Source organism: Ambystoma mexicanum, chromosome 2q, assembly GCF_040938575.1.
Source record: "Ambystoma mexicanum isolate Mex_15411 chromosome 2q, UKY_AmexF1_1, whole genome shotgun sequence".
Taxonomy (NCBI): Eukaryota; Metazoa; Chordata; class Amphibia; order Caudata; family Ambystomatidae; genus Ambystoma; species Ambystoma mexicanum.
In genome coordinates, this window is record NC_090924.1 from 1,132,283,004 (window position 1) to 1,132,295,055 (window position 12,052).

The 12,052-nt window shown below is 49.7% G+C and overlaps 1 long non-coding RNA gene across 1 annotated transcript in view; it reads right to left on the reverse strand.

The window, feature by feature from the left end:
- LOC138569068 (uncharacterized) overlaps positions 1–12,052 on the reverse strand; it is a 1,405,462-nt gene that overhangs the window by 150,142 nt on the left and 1,243,268 nt on the right. The window lies entirely within an intron of this gene.

Sequence of the window (12,052 nt, forward strand, 5' to 3'; positions counted from 1 at the left end):
CAATTTTACACATGCAGCTAGAATGCTGATTCTAAGTGCAAAACTATGACATTTCAACAGTTACAAAGGCATGTGACACCAAACATAGGTCACTCATTTAATCTAAACATTTTCGATTTTAGTGTCTTTAAATCCAGTGCAACTTAAACTGCTAACTCCATAGCTCAGCCAGTTTTGTTATAAGCATTGTTCTGGGCTCTTCATTTCCCAGATTTTGTAGGCACACAAAACTCCATTCTGCCAAATGTCTGCTGGTGTTCAGTGAATATTTTGCACATATTGTAATGTTTGAAAATAGGCATTTTGAGCCTGCCTTCAGAGAAACACAGGGTGGTTTTAAAACGCCGGCTTTTGGATAGTGGTGAGTACTGGTACTGCACCCATTTTTGGGATTTAACAAATGAATTCCCCACAATTCTAAGTTGCATTTGGCAATCAGCATTGCCATTCCCAATGGTTTCAGACTACTGTGCGGGTAGTCCAATGGTGGTTTTAAAGCGCTTTGAAGCTAACCGGCGCTACTGTTTTTCCTTTGGCAACCCATTTCCCTCATGGCAACCCGGCCTTTCATTCTCGCACTGGTGGGTGGCAAGTGAGGCAACCATTTTGGTGGGCGCACAAACTGCGCAGCTTTCCTGGATTTCGGCGCACATGTGGGTTTTCCGCCATCTTGAATTTTCTAAGCCCACAGCACCAAATGTTGTGGCATGATAGCTTAACCGTGGGTCAGGACACCCAACAGTACATATATCATAGGTAAAGTGCAAAAAGAAAAGTACAAGGTAATTACATCCATTGAGTCTGATCCCGTGTTATTGGCGAAAGCAGCACGCAAATGCGAATGTCAATTCAGTGGGCAAATACATGGTGCCTACCCCATGATGCAGGGCGGAAGCAGCACACAAATGCGAATGTCAATTCAGTGGGCAAATACATGGTGCCTACCCCATGTTGCACTGCGGCAGCAGCACACAAATGTGAAGGTCCAGTAACAGGCAGTTGTATTTTGCCTACCCCCATGTTGCAGGGTGGCAGCAGCACACAAATGTGAAGGTCCAGTAACAGGCAGTTGTATGGTGCCTACCCCCATGTTGCAGGGTGGCAGCAGCACACAAATGTGAAGGTCCAGCAATAGGCATGGTGCCTACCCCATGTTGCAGGGTGGCAGCAGCACACAAGTGCAAAGGTCTAGCAGTAGGCAAGTACATGGTGCCTACCCCTTCTTACAGGGCCGCAGCAGCACACAAATGCAGAAAGTCCAGCAATAGGCAAGTACATGGTGCCAACCCATACTTACAGGGTGGCAGCATCAGACAGATTCGAAGATTCCAGCAGTAGGCAAGTACATGGAGCCTTCCCCAACTTACAGGACGGTGACAAACACAAATGCAAGAAGTCCAGCAATAGGTAGATACATGGTACTGTCTCTTGCATCTTATAGGGCAACAGCAACACACAGATGCGAAGAGTCCAGCAGTAGGCAAGTACATGGAGCCTTCCCCAACTTACAGGGCAGCAGCATCACACAAATGTAAAAAGTCCAACAATAGGCAAATACACGGTGCCTACCCCAATTTACAGGGCGGTAGCAGCACAGAAATGCAAAAAGTCCAGCAATGGGGAAGTACATAGTGCCTACCCCAACTTACAGGGCGGTAGCAGTACACAAATACGAGTGTCAAATCAGTGGGAAGAGTGCATGGTGCCTAACCCATGTTACAGGGCAATGGCAGCATGGAAATATAATACAAAAACATTAAGTAAAGGGCTAGGAGGAGAGGGATGAGGGAGGGGTGCCCACAACATCACAGGCAACCAGTTGGGGTGGGGGGCACACAACATTACAGGCGACCAGGAGGGGGCACACAACAACGCAGGAGACCAGGGGGGCGGGGGTTACACAACACCACAGACGACCAGGGGATAATGGGTGGCACACAACATCACAGGCAACCAGAGGGGGCACACAACATCACAGGCAACCGGGTGGGGTTGGGGCACACACCATCACAAGTGCCCAGGGAGGGGGGTGGGGGGGGCACACAACATCAAAGGCGGGGCCAGGAGTGGCATACCTGTAGTGTCACATTTCATTAAATTGGCTTTGCATAACCAACCACATTGCACAGGACGAATGGCATTTGCCTTTCATAAAATCTACACACACACAAAACCAAGAGAGATTATTTTCTCCTAGTAGTGTTTTTCATGAAAACGTTAAAAGGTGTGCATGTTTTAAACTCCAAGAACCAATGCACATATGTTCCCTGGAATTTGCAGTACCGAAATGGGACATTTCGCCTATGTTTATATTTATGTTTATTTTATTTGTACAGCGCACCTTGCCCAAGGGCATCTGGGCGCATGACTTCAGATACAGTTGAACAAGTACAGAGATACTTGCTATATTTACAATAAAATTACATTTTTAACAGTGAGAACAAATGCAGTTATTATATTACAGTTTACATATGAACAGTAGGGCAAAGTTACAGACAGTTACCCTTATGCGTGGAGAGTAGATATATCAGAAATCTAGTGATCAGAGTTTGTGTTTAAAGTAATGGAACGATGGCTCAGTCCTAATGAGGTAGGGCATAGAGTTCCAAAGTTAAGCGGCGAGGACAGGGAAACTCACACCTCCCGCTTTTTGGAGCTTAAATCTAGGTATGTTGAGGCTATTCACTTGGGCAGTTCTCAAGGGTCGTGCTGAGGAGTGGAGGGTAAATCGGTTTGCCAAATAGGCTGGGGCCCATTTATTCACACATTTATGTGTGATGGCGAGAGTTTTGAGAGAAATTCTTTGGGAGACCGATAGCCAGTGTAGTCTTCGTCTAGTGACCGAAATATGAAGAGATCTCGGAAAGTTGAGGGCAGCCCTGATGGCATTGTTTTGGATGACTTGAAGTTTGTTTAAATTGCATTGACTAGTCCCTAGGTATAGTGCATTGCAATAGTCTAGTTTGGACATGACCAGGGTCCTAGCGAGGGTAATGCAGTTGGGTGTGGTAAGAAAAGGACGGCAGGCTGAAATCAATTTGCAGGTGTAAGCCGAGGCTGCAATGACTGTATTGGTTTGTCTGTTAAGCGAAAGGGTGGAATCAAGGTAGATTCCGAGAGTTTTGATACCTATATACTACACGATATACTATATACTATAGATACTATAAATACCTATAGTTGTTTGTTGTTTTTCGTCAGGTCATATAGTGCAGTGGTGAAGTGTTTGGCCTGCAAACACGATGACTGCGGTTTGTTGACTGCGGTTTGATCCCCAAGGTTGGCTTTAGTTCGTAAATTCAAAGAAGACATTCAATGTTTCTCAATTTAGCTTGGGGGGTGGACTGAGTTCACCCTCTGAAAAAAGTGTGTGGACTCCGTCCACCCATGTGTACTCTCGACTTGAGCCTTGCCCACAAATTTCCAGAAAGTCTGTTTGGCACAAACAGCAAAAATCTGGGGGTGGGAAGGGCATTTATTTTATAGCTGAATTTGTTTGCATCATGCTTTGCAAGGAGCACGACCTACAAGATGTATTTGGCCTAACAAGGTTACTTTGACACCACTTCCCCTGCATTTTATTTCCCAACAGGACTTTCCCGAACTGCAGCCTTTCTGAAATAGTACAAGCGTAAGTCGCGCATGCGGGAGATGGACCAGGAAGTGGGAACAGTCAAATGGGAAAGGTAAGGCAGAGAGGGGAAGGGCACAGGTGGAGATGTAGGTTGGGATTGAATCCTGGTAATCAGAAGTTAAGGGGTCAAAATGAGCCTGATGGGAGACCGGGTGTTTTGGATTGTACCTGCAGAAGATGAGGGACTCGGGGTGGGGTGGGAAGAGTGGGTGATTGAGAGAACAGAGGTTGTCGGTGTCTGGCACATTAGAAGAGGGAGCAGAGGAAACTGGGCAGTAAACAGTAACTCGTTGCATCAGAGGCTTCAGCGAATCCGGCCGGAGACGATGCATCATAAAACCAAAGGATAACTGCGTTCACCAGGAAAGTGGAAAACAATTATGCTCTCCACTATTTGAACCTGTCTTTTGCCAAACGCTGCCCTTTACTAGAAGTTACCATAGGTGAAATGGGTTTTCTCAAGCTAAAATGGTAGCACACTTAAGAAGGCCCCAGTAAATGTTAACCATAATGTGCTGATTTTGCCATCACGCCAGCCATAAATAATCCAATAATGCCCTATTATTGGCTCATTTAGTCCACAACATGGCGTTCTCTAGTGTTATACGTGACACATAGCCTGTTCGAAAGTACTCTATGAATCTTTGCTTGGGCCCTCTTTGATTCCAGTTGCCTCAGGGAAATTGTCTTCCTGCCAAACACAATGCTGCACTAGCATGCTATACCAGCTCATGTGGAATTGCACCAACGGAAGCGCAAGATTGCACATAGCACATGTCGCTGGGGTGCATATTGTTACCTATGCTTCATAATTTCCATTCTACCAAATGTGCACAGAGGGACGCGTTACCTATTCGATAAGGAAAGAAAGAGAAAGGGGGCAACTTCACGCAGCTATTAGAGTTACACAAATCTGGTGTTTACCATCTGGGGGTATCAAGAGTAATACAGAACCTATCTATTGGCATGAAGGAGAGCCTTCTTAATACTAAATGGTTGACTGTTTAGGGGGAGGAAGCCCATTACTGTCACCCAGTTAAAAGATCTCATAGTAAATGTACAATATATTATAAACAAGTACACCAAAGTGTCATATATCCCTAGAAGTGTTCATAGGGGTTATTGAATGGCAGGTCTGAAATAAAATGACTTGAGGTAATGTTCAGTCACTCTGTGTTTCTACAAGGCATGTTTTTAGGGAGTTGGGCAGCAACTGATGTTGGACAGGCACAGTAGACGAAAACCTTGTTTTGGCCCTTCCCACTGCCTGAAATCCATCTCCTGTGCACTAGCAATCAGAGAGGCCTGCTGGAGTAGGGGTGGCCCCTTTATAGAGCCTGGCACACTTCTGGGATATCACTGTACTGTGTCACCCAACCTCATTCCATCCTTCACACATCACCATGACTGGGTACTGTGACATTCACAAGCTGCATACCTGGAGGAGGGACAATGCTCATCCTTCGTGGACCCCCACAGTCCATGTCCAGAGGAGACAGCTTGGACCAGGGCTTTAAGTGGACCAGGGCAAGCCAGAACAGAGACTTGCAGCAATCAGCGTTCAGTAGTTATTTGAGACGCTATTATTTACGGAAATGAGACATTCTCTGTTAAGAACAGGCATCACCCGAAGGTTAAGGCTGGAATATTCTCAATTCACCTGCTGTATGTGATTTATCTGATTCGGCTAAAAGGCAAAAGTTGCCTCAAGCAGTAAGGAGAGAAGGTATTGCCATTGATTTTTTATTAAGGGAAACATTGCTTTAGAGTGGAACATATGAGAGCATTTTCAACTATATTCTTTTTCTCGGTTTCCAGCAGCAGTGGAAAATGGGTTTGCAGTACACAGTGGCCCTCATTACGACCCTGGCGGAAATCGAAAAACGATGGCGGAAATGCAATACCGCCATCGAATAGCGCTCGGTGCGACTATGACCCGTCACCGTAAAGTACGATGCCATTAGCGACACCGTAGTGAACGCCAACGCTAACTGCACCAAGTACGCGCGCGCGCGCGCCATGCCAAACCGTAAATACCACCATGGCGCAACGGTACGTGAATTCCGACCCTAGCGGACATGTACCTAACGCCATCAAGCACGGCGGAAAGTACCATTCCGCCATGGTGAGAAGTACGGCATCGCGAATCAACCGTAAACGGCCCCACTGAGTGCCTGTACACCGCTCCCTGGCCACATTGTACAACTCCCCGTAGGTGCAATGAAGTCACAATGCAACCAGTGAAATGTACAAGTCACCCATGCATGCCAACGAACAAAAGAATCTCAAGAGGGGCCAATGGGAGCTGCAGGGCACAGATGGCACGAATACAGAAGCCATTCCAATGGACATGACCTCAGTCTCCCACCAAGAAACGCACGCAAACACAGGCACCTGTGACCAGCAATATTCCGAAAATCACATCATTCCACCAGTCCACCTGGCTGACCGGCATCTGTTACACAAAACCTAATCCCCCGCCCCTGAGCATGACATCATTCAAACAGTCATATTGGCAGCCCTCATCCCTGACCTCACTGGGCTTCGTAGGCAAACGCGCCCAGCACAGTACCACGCAACTATACTCCGAAGCTGGAACCCAATGCAGATCTCCTCACAATACATCGCTCCCCAAATAGGAATATGCCACATCACTTGCAGAGAAGAACGCTACACGGCCCATATCAGAATAGAAATTTAATGCACAACAAATTCACCAAGCCCATACAGCCATTAGGCCATGAACTCCAAAACACATTTCACCATTGTGGGCTGCATCCGCAAGAAATGACCAGCTACTTCTTGTGTGACGCCCTGTTCCTTCATGGTACACAGGGCCACATTCTCGTACGAAAAGGCAACATGGAAGCGCACAGAACCGCAGGGCCGTCCCAATGGGGAGGCACTAGTCCAGCTGAAAGGCCGAAATGTTGCTCCGAGCCACTAGTACTGCGTAAGGGCATGTGGCCCATTGGCGATCGTCCCATAAGATCGTAATGCTGCTCCACTGATTAACACGAAGCAGCAGGTGTCGGGAGTAAAAGCCATCTGCAGGAGTGGCATACAGATGGCAGTGGCAAAAGGGGAGGAGATACCTGTCAACCAAAAGAAAAGAAAAAGAATAGAATGGCCATCAGAACTACATTCGAACAACTCACTTCAATGATCACACTAAATCCACAGCCATATGCATGCTAGCCCACTCCAAAGGATCATCACCACCCAAAAACCACTTGCGACTCATAACTATCTATATCGAGGTGAAAACACCATCACAAACGAGTGTACCTGTGCATGCGTCTGTGAAAACAGAATCCATCAGATGGGATTGGTAACGTGCATGGACACAAGTGTCTGAAGGCGCGTCGAGACAGGGAGGGCTCAACAAGGCCAGATAGACGATGGTCCCACTATGGCAGCCCTGCTTCACATAGCGCAGGGGAGGCGGACAGATTCCAAGAAGCCCTGTACATGGCAAACACTGTATCAAATCATCTGTCCATGCATCCATTCATCATTCCCTCATCCCGTAATGATAACGCCTGTTTCCATACTCACATAACATGTGAGAATTCCATTGAGTCTGTGCGTTATGCAGCCTGCAAAATCCACTGTGCCCCAGCCCGTAATTCCAGTGTTGTGAAGTAACATGTATTTGGGAACGTCCGGCCTCATCGTCCACTTCGCTATTGCGCATCCCAAACTATTCATATCAATAATTGCATCCTCGCCATGGCCCCTGTCCCAAGGACATTGAACAATAGAACGTTATATTTGCAGTCAGACCTGTGGGCATCTCCTCGCCGCTAGCTGATAACCGAAAGCGCCGCCCTTCGAATTCCTCATTTGCAACATCACGTCGAAAAGGCATCTGTGGCCGCTTGAAATCACAAATTAATCCATCTAGTGCGGCTGTGTGTGAAAATGGCAACTGCCTTCACTCACAAATGGGACGCCCCGCCCGTCGTTGCAACTCGGTACAGTGATGCATGAGGGTCCACCGTTACTCGAGTACTACGTTCCACTGACCCTTCACAAGTCTGTTCGCGACTGCTAAGATAGTATGTGAAACAATGGGACCATAGCCGAATGAACATATCAACCAATGTTACACGGCCATCGGGTACAAATACATGATTGTAATAGCAAGATGCCATTCCTCGAATTGCAGCGTTGTGTGCGGGACGTGCTCGGCAAAAGGGGAGAGCAGCTTGCACAGGTGGAATGAATCACCACAGGTGGAGGCCATACAGCCTGAAAACACATAAATTGCACACCCAGTCTCCTCCCACAACCACACCCACTCCGAAATGCTACCGGCAGGACTAGCTATGTTGGCCCTGGGGGACCTGATAGCACTGCAAGTACTCCAACTTCAAGAAGAAGACGAACACCAACTACAACGGGCCGCACAGAGGAGACGCAGGAGGAGGAGGAGGGCAAGGCAGGGCCAGCAAGGGCCGCCAGCACAGCCACTACCACCACGCAGGCAACCCGCAATCCCACGCCTCCGAGCACATCCGTTCAACCTCACTGATGAGCAGATCCACACCCTCTACCGTTTGGACCGGGACACCATAGCCGCCATTGTGGACATGACACAGGCTGACCTTGTCAGCATGATAGATAGCCCAACCGCCATCCCACCCCTACTGAAGGTGGTGTCTGTACTCCACTTCCTGGCCACAGGCACCTACCAGCACACAGTCGGACAGTTGCATGGCATTTCTCAGCCACTGTTCTCACGGACACTATTGCAAGTGCTCGATGCCCTCCTGCAGCACGCAGACGACTACATCTCTCTACCACGCTCGGAGCAGGAAATTACCAACACAAAAGTGGGATTGCATGCACTTGGCGGCATACCGGGTTGCCTTGGTGCCATCGACTGCACCCATGTGGAATTGGTCGTCCCACATGCCATGGAGGCCCAGTACCGCAACCGAAAACAATTTCATTCTCTGAATGTACAAATGGTGTGTGACTCCAACAGGATCATTACACATTGTTGTGCCCGATTCCCTGGATCAACCCATGATTCTATGGTCTTGAGGAACTCAACAATACCACGCTACATGGAGCGACACGCAGGGTACAGATCCTGGCTACTCGGTGAGTCTCATTTCATGCATGATGATGTGGGGTATGTGATGCGGCAATGGCCTGGCAGGAAGGGGGGGGGTGCGTACATAGCAATGGCATTCCACATAATTCGTTTATCGTCCACATACAGGTGATGCCGGATATCCACTGAAGAGATGGCTCCTCACACCAGTCCGGAACCCACGGGACCAGCATGAGGAGGACTACAACCATGCCCACTCACGTACCCGTGTAGTCATTGAACAGGCATTCGGCCTACTGAAGACTCGTTTCCGGTGCCTCAGCAGGTCTGGCGGGGCACTCCTGTACCGCCATGAGAAGGTTGCAAAGATGGTGATGGCATGTGTCATGCTACACAACATGTGCGTACGTAGAAATGTGCCCATGCCCCCTGACGCAGAACTGCAAGCACCTGAAGATGGTCATGATGAGGGTGGGGATGTGGCAGCACCTCAAGGAGTCCGCGAGGCACAGGAGGGCCGTGACATTCGTCAGCATCTCATTGATGCATGCTTCTAGCACTCACGCCTGGTGGCTGATACATGGACACGGGACTCGTGGCACTGTGTGTGTCTGGTACATGCACAATATGGACTGTACGCCTATGATGGCCTAGTACACAAAGATCATTGTCCACACATCTCATTGGTTGATCGTGCATTGTTTATGGCATATGTGATATCATGTTGAACACCCTATCGACCCGCCACCCAAGTGAGCCCAACACACCCCCTCCACCCTCCTACCTCCCCCCCGAACACCAGTGTCCAAAGATGCTCATTGTCAGTGGGCAGTCGCTATTGCAAGCCCCCTCTGTGGGTATCAGGGGCACCCCTGCCTGTGGAGCGCAGGTTCCTCCCAGATCTACGTTGGGGGCTGCCCTGGACGGAACTTGCAACGGATGATGTCTCTGCCTGCTCACGTCCATGCATGTCCCTAAGGGTTTGTGAGAGCTCAGTGAGCACACGGCGCACTGCGGCAAGTTCGGCACATACGTCTTTGGACGTCGCATGCAGTTCCCCCCTCAGGCTCTCGGTGCTTCTCTCCATTTGGACTCTCAGGCTCTCGGTGCTACTCTCCATTTGGACTCTCAGGCACTCGGTGCTACTCTCCATTTGTGCCCTTAGTGTCTCTGTACTTCTCTCCATTTCTGCCCTAAGTGTCTCAGTTGATGTTTCTATGTCTGCCTTAGTGCCCCCACATTCATCGGCATGGTCCTTGAGGAGCGTGGCCAGTTGCTGCTGTTGCACGATTAACTGGTCGAGGGACTGTTGCCTCTGCTGGGCCATGGCCATTTGCGGTGGTCTCACAGAGTGGCTGTTCGCCTCATGTTGCCCTGCCACAGGGCTTGTGGGGGATGGCCAGTCGTCGTCTTGTGGGTGCCCCTGCGTGGTATCCTCATGGTGTACGGGATGGAACAGACAGGGGGATTGGGACAGGTCATGGATGGATCTGACTTCGACATCCCCGTCTTCTGTGTCGGAGCATGCTGCCATTAATGGGGTGTCACCTATGGTGCTGCTGCCACCAGAGGCAGTGCCTTCTGTGGCATCCATTGGGGGGACCTGTGGTGCTGCTGTTGTGGGCATGCTGGCTGCTGGGGTGCCTGTTGATGTTCCCTCCTCTGTGCTGCCACTTGATTTGTGCTGCTGCCGTGTCTTGATGCGTGCAGCTGAGGTGGAGGGTCTTTGGCCGTTGGTCTTGGCCCTCTTTGCAGGTGTGCTGGTAGGGGTGTCCTGAAGCTCGTCGTTTGGATCAGACCCTGTGGTGGAGTAAAGGAGGGCGAGCGTTATTAATGGGTCTGTGGGAATTGGAATGGCAATGTATCACATGCATTGGGGTGGTACCTGAGGGTGATTTGGGTCGGGGCCTTGGAGGTGCTTTCATTTGTGTGTGGAGTGAGGGTGCAGTTGTTTGGCAGCCTGCAGTTAGGGTGTGCCTGCTGCACGTGTAGTGGGTGTTTTTGGGGTTTTTAATTATTTATGTATTTATTGTGAGTTTTAAAGTGCGCTATCAGGCCAATGTGTGTGGACGTTCTCCTGGCCATGTGTTACTGTTGCGCTATGTGGACACATGTGATTCACATGATTGGACATTGTGGATTTGGCATGGTTTTATTTGGCCCACCTACCGGATTCTCTGGATGTCTGCACTCCTTTCTCCATCCCTCCGACTCCCTCTATGCTCTCCATTCCTATGGTGGAGGCACAGATTTCTTCCCAGGGGGTCAACTTGATGGGTGATTCCGATCCTCCCCCGGTGGCTGGGGCAATGTTGCGGTTGGCAGAAAGTATGCTACGGACGCGTATCCGCAGGTCGTCCCATCGCTTTCTGCATTGCTGTGGGTTGCGAGGTGCGGTCCCCACCGCACTTACCCGCTGTGCCACCAGGGCCCATATGGCCTTCTTGTTCGCAAGTGCCGTCCTGGTCATTTGCGTGGAGAAGACGGCGGCGGCATTCTCCTGGAGGGTCTCTGTAAGCACGGTGAGTTCCTCACGGGAGAAGTGGACCTGCCGCTTGCGGTCGCACGCTTTCTTCGCTACTTTTCCCATTTTTCTTGGTTTCACTAGGGTGGATGACGGGTTGGGATGTGTCTCAGGGTAGTGTTTTTAGTGGTTGTGTGGATTTTGTGGTTTTATAGGTGTACGGCGTGTTGTTTCCCGTTCCGGGCCCATGTTTTTACTTCCGTTTCCGTATATTTACGGTCACCGTACATTCCGGTTGGCGCTCACTGCGGTGTCCGCTAAGATGGGTGGCGGTATTGCACCTAGGGCGCCGTACGGCGGCGGTGTGGGCCGTTTTGGGGTCATTTCCGCCATCGCGGACTTTGCACTTCCGCCATGCCGTGGTGCTCGTGCCCGATGGGTCGGAATGGGCCGCACTTTGCTCCATCGTGCAATGGCGGAAACGCTATTTACGCTGTGGCGGTCCGGTCAGTCACTTTCCGCCAGGGTCGTAATGAGGGCCAGTGACATCTAGTAGCAATCAGCATTCCTACATCCAATTATACTTACTCCGAAAGAACATCTATTAATGGAGTAGGGTACTGCACCCTTTTGCTACTTGCTCGGCAGGGACATCTACTAATGGTCTGCATCAGTGCACCCTTATGCTGCTGTCTTTACATGTCTACTGGTGATACATATCTCGAAATGCATGTTCTTCTCGCTCTAGGGTGAAGCCAGGTAACTAAGGCCCAGTAAGCTGGTTTCCCGTGTGAGAGCTTTAGGCAGTTGAAAAATGCCTTTGCTCTTAGCAGTGTGAACTGTTGTGTATGGGGGCTGGGAGATATTGTTGTTAAACGGAGGCCCTTGG